Raw genomic sequence first — 14,964 nt, 5'->3', positions numbered from 1 at the left:
CTTTATTGGCCTCTTTTCCTTCTCTGACTCACTTTCCAATCATTTCATCAGAGCTTTCCGCTGTTAACTTGCAAATAAACTACTTGAATTAAAATCAATTTCTTTAGGCTTGCTTCTGGGGAACCTAATCTAATAAGCATCCCAAGATGATAGGTTTTTCCTTTGCACATGCAAATCCTCTGCCATTATCCTTACCGTGTAAATGAAGCTGGACCAAAGGACAGAAGGCACTTCTGCTGCCGAGAAACAGGACCAAAAGAGGAACAAAAGGGCAAACTGTGCTGTATGCTTTCTTCCAAATCCCAATCAGATAAATTGTATCCTCTCCCTCTGCTGAAACACTTTCAGTGTACATCCAAATATTAAACTAGTGTTCAATTTTTGTATATTTGATGACATTTTGATCTTGCAACAAATTTGATGGAAAGTTTATCTGGATATAGAAATCTGTATTGATAATTTATTTTCTCTCCATCTTTCTAAGATAAACATTCACCATCTGCTGTCTTACTTTTTTTTTCTGACCAAAGGCCAACTGTCAGGCTGATCATCATTACTTCATATAGTTCTGTCCCTGGCATCTAAAAAGTTTGTTCTTGGCCTTGTTTTTTTACTTCCACAACAATGTAATTCAATATTAGAATTTTTAAAAGGTATTCTAACACAAATTGGTGGAGTTCTTCAATCCCAAGACTTAACTTTCTTCAATTTGGCAAAATTTTATCCATTTTTTGTTTGAACATTTTTTTTTCTTGTTCTTGCTATCCTTTGCATATGGATTTTGCATAATAATTTGAGTTCCTCAATGTATCCTTCCTGTTTTGTCTTGCATGATTTACATTTCTTTGTTCTCTAAGTTGTATTTTGAATATTTTAAAGTTCTAACTTATATATGTTCATTCTAAACTCAATTTTGTCTAGTTTAATATTTATGTAAACCATCAGAGGATTTTATAAAACTGTTCTTAATATATATTTTATTTTTGTGATTTTGTTGGCTTTCTTTTTATATCTTATCTTTCATGTTACTGACTAGTAACCATTTTTTATTAAGAGTTTCTGTTAATGGTTTGTTTTATTGCAATGTTCATTGTAATATTTATTTCATTGTAATATGTTTTATTTTATTGCTGCCTAATGATTATATTTCTGGAGTGCATGTGTTATTTTGATACATGCATACAGTGTGTAAGGATAAAATCAAGATAATTAGGATATCTATTACCTCACAAGTTTATTTTTGTAAACAATATTTTTAATTTTTATGGATACATAATAATTGTGCAAATTTATGGGGTACATATGATATTTTGATATAAACATCATACAATGTTTATCTTTTGGCCTGAGACAATGAGGTTTTAGGGGAAAACACACACTGGGGCCTGTCAGGGTGTGGGGTCTGGGGAGGGAGAGCATTAGGAAAGGTAGCTAATGCATGCTGGAGTTAATACCTAGGTGATTGGTTGACAGGTGAAGGAAATCCCCAGGGTACACGTTTACCTATGTAACAACCGTGCACGTCCTGCACATGTACTCCAGAACTTAAAATAAAAATAGAAATAAACATACAATGTGTAATGATCAAATCTGGGTAATTGGGATATCGCTTACCTGAAACATTTCTCATTTTTTTGTGTTGTGAACATTCCAAATCTTCTCTTCTAGCTATTTTGAAACATGCAATTTATTATTGTTAACTCTAGTCACCCTATTGTGCTGTTGAACACTAGAACTTATTCTTTTCTATTTAACTGTATTTTTGTATCCATTAGCCAACCTCTTTTTATCTTCCACTCCCCGCTACTCTTAGCCTCTGAAAACCACCAGGTAGAGAGATATTCTCTACCTCAAAGAGATATTTGCTTCTACATATGAGTGAGAGCATGTGATATTTGTATTTCTAGACCTGGCATATTTTAATTAACATAATGTCCTCTGGTTCCACTCGCGTTGCTGCCAATGACATAATTTAATAATTATTATTTGATAATTATTTTTTTAAAGATGTAGTCTCTCTTTGTTACTGAGGCTGGAGTGCAGTGGTGTGATTTCAGCTCACTGCAACCTTCGCCCCCAGGTTGAAGTGATTCTCCTGCTTCAGCATTCCAAGTAGCCAGTACTACAGGATCCCACAATCATGCCTGGCTAGGTTTTGTATTTTTAGTAAAGATGGAGTTTCACCATGTTGGTCAGGTTGTTCTTGAACTCCTGACCTTAGGTGATCCACCTGCCTTGGCCTTCCAAAGTGCTAGGATTACAGGCATGCGCCACCGCACCCAGCCTAGAATTAATTATTTTGTGATTGAATAATATTCCTTGTGTATATGTACCATTTTAAAAATTCATTTTTTTGTTAATGGACGCAGGTTGATTTCATGTCTTGGCTACTGTGAGTAGTGCTCCAGTAAACATTGGAGTGCCGATATCTATTCGATATATTGATTCCCTTTCTTCTGAATGCATATCCAGCAGTGGAATTGCTAGATCATGTTATAGTTCTGTTTTTAGTTTTTTTGAGGAACTTCCATACTTTTCAGACATCTGGTAAAACATTACATATGAGCATGTATGTGAAGTTGCTTTTAGAAGCAATCAGCCTTTGAATTGGTAGATTGAGTGAAGATCACCCGCAGCAATGCAGGTTGGCATCATCCAATCTGTTGAGGACCTAAATATAACCAAAAGACGGAGTAAGGGTGAATTCGAGTTTTTTCTTGTTTCAGCTGGGCCGCCCATCGTCTGCCTTTGGATATCAGCACAACTGATCCTCAGACCTTCAGAGTTGGACTGGGACTTACACCACTGGTGCCTCTGGTTCTCAGGCCTTTGGGTTTGAAGTGAAAGTACACTACCAGCATTCCTAGGCCTCTCTAGCTTGCAGAGAGCAGATCTTAGGACTGCTCAGCCTCCATAATCACATGAGCCAATCCCTGAATGATAAATCTCTTTCTATGTATCTGTATTTATTCCACTTGTTCAGTTTCTCTCTGAAGAACCCCAATTTACTATTCTTTCAAAAGTTTTTGGTGAAGTTAATTAACTTTATACATCACTTTCATAATTTGTGTAATTGGAGTGCTAACATTTTTCTTTATTTAAAGTAATCGAATTGACTAAATCTGGTCATGAAGCATACTTAATTCAATGTATGTATCACAATAGATACTAATTAGTGTTTACTACTGCTATTTTTACTATTGCTCCTACTACTAGTATAATTCTTGCTGCTATTATTGTAGTAGAGAGTGGCAACACAGATAGTCCCCAATGTATGATGGTTCAGTTTGTGATTTTTGACTTTATGGTGGGTTTATCAGGATGTACACCATCATAAGTACACCATCATACAGAGAAGCATCTGTATACTGGTAAAACCATAAACATAAAAGTATAATATTGTGATATTAATTGATAAAATTGATAAAATATATTGCATAATCAAAAATTTATTTGAACATGGAAATGGGAGAGAGAGGAGAGAGAGACACAGAGAGAGAGAGAGAGAGAGGAATAAAGAGAAAAAATTCAACCTAAAAGAAAAATTAATGAAAAACATGTCAGGTTATAGATATAATATGACCATTTAGAAGACTCCTAGAGGATCATTAACACCAAGCATATTGCAAGGATTTTTTTTCCAGTAACTTAACTGGATTGTACAGAGAAGTATATTTCATTAGCAACCGAATGCCAATCAAGTGTGGCTTTGATTACATTAAATGTAATCAGGTGGCTTTAAATGTGGCTTTGAGAACATTACTACTATTCCTTGAATCCCAGTTTCATGTTCTGTGAAAATTTAGTTTATATAATGCCCAGTGTACTTATTTCACAGAGCTGCAATGTATTAGATTACACTGGATGCTACATAGAATCCTACCAACTTGATGCCTGACACAAGTAAGGTATTCACCATTAGTTTCCTTCCTATTCTCATTTTCCTCCTAGTTGGCTTTGCACATGCAACCAGTTAGAACAAATGATCGCTTTCTAATAAATATGTTCTATCACGTGTGCCCAGAATTGAAAATAAAGTTGGCACAACTCTAATACACAAGGTATAACTTGAATCACCGTTGTCACCATCATTATTAAGTACGTAATGTTTCCGTTCTTATTACGGGGACAAATACAGTGAGCTCTACAAACCACCACTCAAAAAATAATAAATGCTATATTAAAAATAAAGTATTAAAAATCACCATGAAAGTGCTCAGAATGTGCCAGAGCATCTAAGTAACTATGAAACTTCTTCCGTTAAGTTGCCAAATTGGACCCTATTGTATGTACATATACATGTGATGGCAGTTATTTTTGAAAATACTTATTTCCACATTCTGCTCATACTTCAAGAGTGACCAATAAATTTTCCAAATTCATTTGTTTATACTCACATATAAAGTGACTCAAAATATTCTTTTTTGTCCAGGAATTCAGAATGTAGGGATGTGAATAACAGTTTAACATAAGACCAAATATAATGCTGGCTTTGTTAGTAGCCAGATGGTTATAAACCTGTCAAGCTCTGATCTTGATTCACAAGGAGGAAAAACCTTTAATCTACCTCATGGGCTGTTATTTTTCTCTGATGCAATAACAAATATAAAAGTTTTTATAAGTATAAAAAATACTAATACTTAAAAGTCAAGAAACCTGAGCCATTACTTTCCATAGTCTATCTTACCTCTTTTTGGTTTCTTCTCCAGAATTTCTATCTTATTGCTTTCTATAATTTCTATTTCTTTATTGATATGCCACTATTGCTTGACATATCCTTATCCTAGCTTCCTCTAGTTTCTTGTTCAAGATTTTTAGCTCTTTGAGCATATTTAAGATATATGTCTTAAAAGTGCTGAAAAATATAGAATACTGATGAATGAAATTTTAATAATCTAAATTAGTGTAGAGAAATACTATATTCATGAATTAAGAGACTTTACATTGACTGCTCTGAAGACTTTTTGCAATCACAGTTAAAATCCAAGCAGACTTAAAAAAATAAATATGCGCACACTGATTATAGATTCATATGGAAGGGCAAAGCTAGTTGATACAAACAATAATAAAGTTGAAGCGTTACCTGATTTCATGACTTATAATAATCAACATAAGTGTGGTATTGGAAAAAGAGGCACATAAATCAATGGACAGACTATTGAATCTAGATATTGATCCATGGTATATAATCATATTTGAATACAATCCATGCAAATCCTCACATATACTTTAAATAATCTCCAGATTACTTGTAATACCTAACACAATGTAAATGCTATGTAGAGATATTATACTGAATTTTAAAATTTGTACTTTTTTTGTTGCATTGTTATTATTTTTAGAAATATTTACCTATCCATGGTTGGTTAAATCTGCAGATGCATAGCAGAGATACAGAGATATGATTGTACTTTTATTTAAATTAAGTCACATTTGTTCTCAAATTAGGACTCTAAAACATTTATTCAACTAAATAAACAATATTATACATAAACTGAAATTCAGATAACTCAATTAATTACCTGAATTATTTGTATCGAAGTTAGCTATAAATTTCCCACTCCTGTGTATATGTTCCCACATGAATAAATATGTTCATGGGCCCATTTATGCACCTGTTTTACACGTATGCTTTACCTAGTATTTGGTAGCAGACATGCATGAAGAATGAATGAATAGGCAGGGTGTGGTGGCGCAAGCCTGTAATCCCAGCACTTTGGGAGGCCGAGGGGGGTGGATCACGAGGTCAAGAGATCGAGACCATCCTGGTCAACATGGTGAAACCCCGTCTCTACTAAAACTACAAAAAATTAGCTGGGCATGGTGGCGCATGCCTGTAGTCCCAGCTGCTCAGGAGGCTGAGGCAGGAGAATTGCCTGAACCCAGGAGGCGGAGGTTGCAGTGAGCCGAGATCGCGCCATTGCACTCCAGCCTGGGTAACAAGAGCGAAACCCCCTCTCAAAAAAAAAAAAAAGAAAAAAGAATGAATGAATAAATCAAATATATTATAAAGTTTTGACAAGTAAAGCCTAAGATATCTTGTTATTCACCTTAGCTTTCTCATTTAGGTACTATATTTTTGGGCATAATATTTCTTTTTTTCCTAGAGAACAGACTTTGGAAGAAGAAATGATATCATTTCAGAAATTTCATGTGAACCTTAAAATGTAATTCAGGACAGAGGGATGAAACTAGGTATTATGCATCCTGCAAGTTAAACTCACAGTAATAAAGGCAATTTTGCCTTCTCAACAACTTTCTTGAATGCGCTCTTCACTTCCTTGTTCCTCATGCTATAGACAAGGGGGTTCAGCATGGGGATGACCATCGTATAGAACACAGATGCCATTTTGTCTGTGTCCATGGAGTGCCTGGAGCTGGGCTGTAAGTACATGAAGATAATAGTCCCATAGAATTGGCAACTGCAGTGAGGTGGGAGGCACAGGTGGACAAAGCCTTCTGGTATCCTGAAGCTGAGTGCATCTTTAGGATGGTGACAAATATGAATAGGTAGGAGATCAAGATAATTAGGATGGCAGAAAAGATATTGAAGCTGGCTACATAAACAAGAACTAGTTCATTCACATGTCTATCAGAGCAAGACAGAGCCATGACTGGTGGAACATCACAGAAAAAGTGATGGACTTCATTTGACATACAGAAAGAAAGACTGAATGTTTCCCCAATGTGTATGGAGGCATTCAAGAAACCACAGACATAACAAATTATGACCAGACACGCACACACACTTGTTGTCATTGTCATGGTGTAGTGTAGGGGCTTGCACACTGCAGCATAGCGGTCATAGGCCATTGAGGCCAAGAGGAAATTTTCCACAGTGGCAAAGGCTGCAAAAAAGAACATTTGAGCAGCACATGCATTGTAGGAGATGACCTTGTCTCCTATAAGGAGCCCAGCTATGACCGTGGAAATGACAGCTGAAGAGTAACAAAAGTCCACTAGAGACAGGTGACTAAGGAAAAAGTACATGGGAATGTGGAGATGAAACTCCCAAAGAATCAAAATGATCATCCCCAGGTTTCCAACCACATTGACAAGGTATACAAGGGCGAACATGATAAGGAGGGGGACTTGTAGCTCTGGAGCATTGGTTAGTCCGAGGAGGATTAACTCTGTCACTTCTGTACGGTTCTTCATCAATGTTATTTGAGAATCAGAGGATGCCTGTAGCAATGAGAAATAACTGAAAAGAATGTTAAACAGGTTGTGAGTAGATATTGCAATGAAATGAAAATGTCAAAAACCACGTGCATTATTTCATTATTGTAGTAATACACATTTTAAGATTCTACATATCTAAACATAAACTTAACCACAAAGTTTAGTGCATTAAATAGCTATAGAGTTATAAATGACTGAAATGAAAAGGTCTGCATGGATTGTCTCTCACCAGTTTTCACCTTTCTAACGTTGTAACCAATATTTGGAAAATTATATAAAATTTCCAACATGTCTAGAATAATATATATATGACAGGTGTGTACATGTGTGTGTGTATACACACATGCAAGCAGAGTGGACCAATTCAGTTTTTCTTATTCTAGTAAATACTTTTGCTTCTATATTGCCCACCTGACAGAATTACTCTAGGTTCTTTGCATGTATATTAATTAATTCTTTTCAACAATAAGTTTGATTAGTTGTTACTTTGTTTTAGATCTAGAGGCACAAAAGGTTGAGTAATTTATTCATGTTAACATAAAAGTTGAACAATGAGAACACATGGACACAGGGAGGGGAGCACGACACACTGGGGTCAGTTGGGGGGAAATAGGGGAGGGACGGTGGGGGGTGGGGAGTTTGGGAGAGAATGCAAGGGGAGAGATGCCAGATGTAGGTGATGGGGAGGAAGGCAGCAAATCACACTGCCATGTGTGTACCTATGCAACAATCTTGCATGTTCTTCANGCAGGTGTTGAACAATGAGAACACATGGACACAGGGAGGGGAGCACTACACACTGGGGTCTGTTGGGGGGAAATAGGGGAAGGTCAGTGGGGGGTGGGGAGTTGGGGAGAGATAGCATGGGGATAAATGCCAGATATAGGTGATGGGGAGGAAGGCAGCAAATCACACTGCCATGTGTGTACCTATGCAACAATCTTGCATGTTCTTCACATGTACCCCAAACCCTAAAATGCAATAAAATAAATGGAAAAAAAAATTAAAAAAAAAAAGAAAGTTAATGGCAAGCCAAGCTTTGGACACAAGCAGAGTGGTTCAAAAGCACAACATTCATAATTTTCTATACATCAAATTGTTTTAACTCAATCAAACAGTTACTTATTGCCTCCGTTGATACAAACGCAGTATTCGGGGTTTCACAGTGAATGAGAGTTATTTGCACAGCAGATGTATTGTGATGACTGGGACTGTAGGGGCATGTATAATCAGTAAAGGTAATTCTGAAGGGAAGACACAGAACTGTATATAGAGCTTGGTCTGTGGTAAGAGGTACCTATCAGCCCTACGATTTGCTATCTAGGAATCATTGATCATTCCCTAACTCCTCTGAACCTCATTTTCTCTATCTGCATAATGAAGATAGTAATTATATCTAACTGAAGGTAGTAATGTGAGATTTAAACGTGAAATGGATAAAACAAAGCATAACTGTGGTATGGTTAGCCAACCTTATGAGTGCCAGCTACACTATTATTAGGATGAAAAAGTGAGTGGTAGCATTCAGAGCTTTAGGTGTGGATGAGTTTTGAAGTCTTATAGCCTCCTTCTTCATTTTGCTTATTCTCTCACACAGTAGAGCCACTGAGATTTTCTGGGCCTTTCAATAACTCTTTGCTGCATCCATACAATTGACTACCCTAGCCATCCCACGTAGCTGTTTTGCTTAATGTCTTTTTTGAAATCCATATTTTAGCTTGCACTCAGTCTCCTTTTCTTATACTCATTCCTGCTTTCAGTAGTGTCATCCCATCTTTGAATCAACAGAAACCGAGGATTGAAAGCTCAGTTTTTGTCTTGCTTTAGCCTGCAGATCTGTTTTTGTGACAAACTTCATGTTGTAAAATATTTTACTTTAATCTGTTCTTGTGTAGAAACCATTTTAACTATTTTAATTTTAAGTCTTTGTAAAGATACCCATTCAATGCTAACTACTTGTCTCTTCCATCTTCCTCCTTCACCTTTAGCAACTTCACTCTTCAAGCCAGCCCCTTGATGGCTTTATGTTTATGTACTTTAACACACATGAACACTTTTCTCATATACCATGTTTTACAACCAATGATAAGTGGGTATGTTTGAGTTATGCATGCATGTGTAGTATGAAGAAGGTAGAGTATTATTTTTATTTTACCATTAATGCAAATGACGATTTATGAAGTTTTGTGATGCCATACAATCATACAGCTAGTATGAGGAAGATTAAAAATTTAAACCCGCTTTGGACCTAATCATCAGCCAGTGTTTTCAGTGATACCACTGTCCATGTGTATAGATGTACTAGAAGTAATAAGAATACAATTATGGAGAAAATATTAAAAAGTAGTTTGAAACTTATTTCTCTTTGGTATTTTAGTATTTTTTTTTCTTTTTTGAGACAGTCTTACTCTGTCACCGAGACTGGAGTGCAGTGGCACAATGTCTACTCACTGCAACCTCCACCTCCGGGTTCAAGAGATTCTCTTGTCTCAGCCTCCTAAGTCGCTGGGACTGCACCACCACACCCGGCTAATTTTTGTATTTGAGTAGAGACAGGGTTTCACCATGTTGGCCAGGCTGGTCTCAAACTTCTGACCTCAAGTGATCCACCCATCTCGGCCTCCCAAAGTGCAAGGATTACAGGTATGAGCCACTGTGCCTGGCCAGTACCTTAGTATTTTAAAGAAGGGTCATTTTACTCTTCTGTTTTTTTTTTTTTCTTTACCTCCAAGAAGATGTTAACATATGGTATATAAGATTAATGTATAAGATGAAATTACCACTGAATCAATCAGAACATCACCTGTACTGTTTTTCTGTATTTTTAGGAGATACAATAATATTTTATAAGTATCATCCAATTAGCTACTAATTAAAGATTTGAGGTTTATAATCCACCTTCTCCTCAGTTTTTTAGAAAAATGTTTTCAACATTTATTTCTGTGTTCAAAATATCATAGTAGGTACAGCTATCCCACTGCTTTTGTATAAATTACAGTTTTCACTAAAGGCGTACATTGAATAGAAGCTTACCTTGATCCTTAAAAACAGTGAAAGTCAGTCTTGAAGAATGTGTTTGATATAAGAAATCTTTCTATGCCCAAATTCTGTTAGAGAAGCTCTTTCTCAGGAGTGGTCAACGGTTTCAAGGTCTCTAAGGCAGAGAAAGATGTAGGAAAAACACTAATTCATGTTCATATCATGAGTCTATCATGCATTTTTTTCTGTGTCCTTCAATGACACATTTGCCTCCTCCTTAATTATAAAATAAACATAACAAAATTACCTCTCTCATACAATTCACAGAATTGTGCTTATAAATAGCAAATAAGAGAATGCCTATATAACAACTCGCTAAAGGATTCTCATTTTCAAGTCATTTGATATAAATTTTATCTTGGAATGTTCCCTTGGCTATGGCTGCAGGCTTATAGGAAAACTTAAAATCAGGAGAAGGCCTATGCGTATGAAGAATTATTAATATTCAGATGAATAAATGATGATCAAAGGGACTAGGATCAAAGTATGTCCCTCTAAAATAAAGTCACCTGGAGTCATGATAGATTTCAGAAGCTAATAAATAGGAACTAGAAGTGAATTATAAACATATGGTCCTCTCAAGGGATGTCTCCCATGAGAACATCTGCAGCACCTCTTCTCACTTTCCTAGAGAAGAAACAACTAAATTGCCTTTGGGGATCGTATTGGATATTTTTAGTGTGTACATGTGTTTTTGTGTTACTTGTTGTTTCATATTTCTTGTTTCTTTTAAATTAATATATAAGTGCCAAACAATAATATGTCCACATTATAGTGTATATTTCTAAGACTTTTGTTAAATATATAGTCATGTAACCACTGTCATAATCACCTAATTTCCCAAGCTTATTTTCAATCAATGCCTTCTCCTATCACTGCTTCTGACAACCACTAAACTGCTTTTGTCCATATAATTTTGTCTTTGTAAGACTATCTTTTACTAGAATCTTAGAATATGTAGTCTTTTTAATGTCATTTGCCACTTAGCATTAGTTCAGTTGAGATCCATCCATTTGTTACCGGAATCTGTTGTGAATTTTTTTAAATTGCCAAATAGTATTTCATAACGTGAACACTACATTTTTTTTTTAAATTCTGAGATAAAGACCATTTGTTTCATTCCTAGTGCTTGCCGACTATGAATCAAACTGATCTAAGTGTTGGCTAACATTTTTGTGTGAACATAGGTTTTTATTTCATTTTGCTAAATACCTGGAAGTTAGAGTGTTTGTTCACATGGTAAATATCCTTAATTGAATAGAAAACTCTCAAATTGTTTATGAAGGTGATTCTATCATTTTTATTCTGAAGAACATTTCAATTTTTTCATATATTTGCCATCACTTGGTATTTTAAACGTTTAGGCTTTTTTTTCAATTTCAATTTAGTTACAGTTTTTGCTCTTTCTCAAAGATGTTTCAAGAGTTTTCTAAGCAAAATGTTTTTTTAAAAAAACATACTCTTTTTCCTTATTGCCACATTTATGGCCGGGGAACATCTTTTTATCCCCTAAAGAAAATAGATTCATTCTTCCCCCTACCCGGACTATTGAGTCCTCATTCCATAGCAGACATCATACTTTTCTTGTCACAGACATATATAGTGATTACAAACGTGTTCTGTGTACTAAGGTAATGTTGCTTCAAATTGGATAAGCAATTTCACCTTACTAAACTTTCTCATCTGTAAGAAAGGAGATAATATCATCTCATCATTTTTAAGATTGCCAAGATTATCAGATCACATATTACAAAGCAAAGAACAATTTCTAGCACATAACAAGTGTTCTGTAAGTGTTCTGTAGATTAATATTAATATTTTATTATTTATAAATATTGATACAGCATGGATCACAAAAATAGTGGTCCTCAAACATTCTATCTACTTTCTTACAAATGCCTACCTCATTACAGCTAGACCAAGATATGTATTAGTTGCAGGCAATTGACTGTAGAAGATTAGATATGTGTCACTTCTAGGTGGACTGAAGCATACATGTGAACTTCCAGTTGTTTCTCTCCTGCCATGCTGATTAAGGAGGCTTCATATTCCAGTAGGTACATTAAAGATGGTAAAGCTGTCATTAGGCTATGTTTTGAATGACCTCAAAGAGAGAGGCTTCTATTTGAACTGGCAACTTGTGTGGTAGACATATACTAATGGTAGCATAAGTGAGAAACAAATTTGTAGGGGATGAATGATGGTCCTTAAACCTGTCAAATTTCATTCCTTGAAACATAAATAGAACTATATATGACAATGGCTTTGCAGTCGTGATTACATTAAAGGCAATGAGATGGGGTATTTTTCTTGATTATTTGGTAGGCTCTAAATGTTATAACCAATGTACTTACAAGACAGAAGTAGAAAAAAAATTGCAAATTAGGATATTTCAACACTCTACCCTCCATGAAAATGCTGAAAAAAGAGAAAAGAAAAAAGAAAGAAAGAAAGAAAGAAGAAACGAAAGAAAAAAAAGAAAGGTAACTATATGAGATGATAGATATGTTAATTTGTTTGGCACTAGCAATCATTTCACCAAAATTATGTGGTGATTTAAACAACATAATTTAATATATAAGATTATATATGATAAAATAAAGTTATACCCCTACCTCACACCAAATACAAAATCAATTTAAAACAGTCAATGACCTAAATATGAGAGCTAAAAATGTAAAACCACTATAAAATAAAGTAAATTCTCTAGATTTTGGATTTTGCAATTTGATGTATGACATCAAAAACAAGAAATAAAACAAAAATAAATAGTTATGTCAACATGATGACTAACTAAAGGTGTCTTATGGCGTTTGTTCCCCTACAAGAAAAGGAACAAAACAATGAATAACTAAAATTTGATTATAGCATCTGAGGATAATATGAAGTATAGCAAGGGACTGGCAACATTCTTGGTGAGCAGAGAAGCCCAGGATAGAAACATAGAGAAGTGAGGGGCTTTGTCTCTGCTACCCCATCAGGATCAGCTAAAAGGCAAAAAAGGACTTCCCATAAGTGTCCATTGCCAGTGCCAGCAGCTGTAGTTCATACTACAGAAGAATCTCACAGTCCTCACCAGCTCTAATCCTAGTTTGGAGGTAGCTGCTTGGAATGTACATGGCTCCATTACTCCACAGACAGAGAAAATATCCATTCTTTACTCCCCCTCCTCACTTGTGACCCAATCTGCTGTGGCATGGCACAGGTTTTCAACCAGAGTCATTGCTGTAGTGAGTCCTGCTAAAGGGGTCAGTAGCACTGTGCCTCTCCCGCCTTGGGGCTCCATTCTCATTTCACCAAGCCTACACTAGGGGCTGAAAAGCTATGATTCTAGGTACTCAGAACATGAATCTAAGAATGGCTGTGACACTAGTCCTGCACAGTGAAGAAGCCAGCCCCAGGCTGACCACACCAAACAGCCCTGTAAACCTGTCCCCACCAAGATCCCCCCAGTGTCACTAGTTGGAGAAAGAATCTAGTGACCTTCCCATGGTTGGCTAGCCCCTGAGTCAGCGGAATGACTGTACACTTATATCTTCAGCCAAAGAAACAGCCAGTGGCATGTCCCCCTGAAAAGTCAGTTCCTGACCTGATTGGCCCTCCATGTGCATGCATATGTCCCTGAACACAAAATCAGCTCAGTAAACCCATCCTTGGCAAAGCCATGCCACCACTGCCTCAAACTTCTGTAGCTTAGGCCACTGAGGCACTCACAAATGTTGTTCATGTAAATTACAGCTGAGTGAACTGCATAGAGACTACCCTGCTGTGTCCACCCAGAACCAAACCAATGTGCTTTACCCGATTGACATCCTAGGACTGATCTGTAGGACTATTTCCCTATGAAAGGTACTCCATAAAAGCAAAAGAGGTGACTATTATGCAAGAAGTGCAAATATCAAAGTAGAAACACAAGAAACATTTAAAAACAAAGGAACATGACATCTTCAAAGAAGCATAATTATTTAGTAATAGACCCCAAATAAAAGAAAATTTACAAAATGCTAGAAAAAAAATATAAATACAATAATCTTAAGGAAACTCAGTGAGATATAAGAGATTACAGCTATAAAATTCAACAACATCAGAAATTAATCCATAATCTAAATTAGAAATTCAACAAAGAGATAAGAAACAAGTAAACAGATATCTAGGCACTGAAAAATTCAGTAACTAGAATAAAAAATACAATTAAGAGCTTCAAGAACAGACTACATAAGGCAGAAGTAATTTCTGAACATGTGGAAAGAACTTTTCAAATAACCAAGATAGAAATAATTTAATACGTAGGAATACAACTAACGAGGGATGTGAAGGGCCTATTCAAGGATAACTACAAACCACTGATCAAGGAAATAAAAGAGGACATAAAGAGCTGGAAAAACATTCCATGCTCATGGTTAGGAAGAATCAATGTCCTGAAAATGGCCATACTGCCCAAAGTAATTTATAGATTCAATGCTATCCCCATCAAGCTACTGTTGACTTTCTTCACAGAACTGAAAAAAAAAAAACACTTTAAACTTCATATGGAACCAAAAAAAGAGCCTACATAGCCAAGACAATCCTAAGGGGGAGGGGAAAAAGCTGGAGGCATCACACTCCCTGACTTCAAACTATACTACAAGGCTACAGTAATCAAAACAGCATGGTACTGTTACCAAAATAGAGATGTGGACCAATGGAACAGAAGAGAGGCCTCAGAAGTAATGCCACACATCTACAACCATCTGATCTTTGACA

The 14,964-nt window shown here is 35.9% G+C and overlaps 1 pseudogene; it reads right to left on the bottom strand.

Moving 5' to 3' along the window:
* Positions 1–5,985: 5,985 nt before the first annotated feature.
* Positions 5,986–10,401, bottom strand: LOC108282953 (annotated as a pseudogene).
* Between the last annotated feature and the right edge of the window lie 4,563 nt (positions 10,402–14,964).

Source organism: Cebus imitator, unplaced genomic scaffold, assembly GCF_001604975.1.
Source record: "Cebus imitator isolate Cc_AM_T3 unplaced genomic scaffold, Cebus_imitator-1.0 Scaffold253, whole genome shotgun sequence".
NCBI classification, from domain to species: domain Eukaryota; kingdom Metazoa; phylum Chordata; class Mammalia; order Primates; family Cebidae; genus Cebus; species Cebus imitator.
The sequence above is the reverse complement of the archived record's forward strand: the minus strand, read 5'-3'. Positions and strand labels throughout refer to the sequence as shown.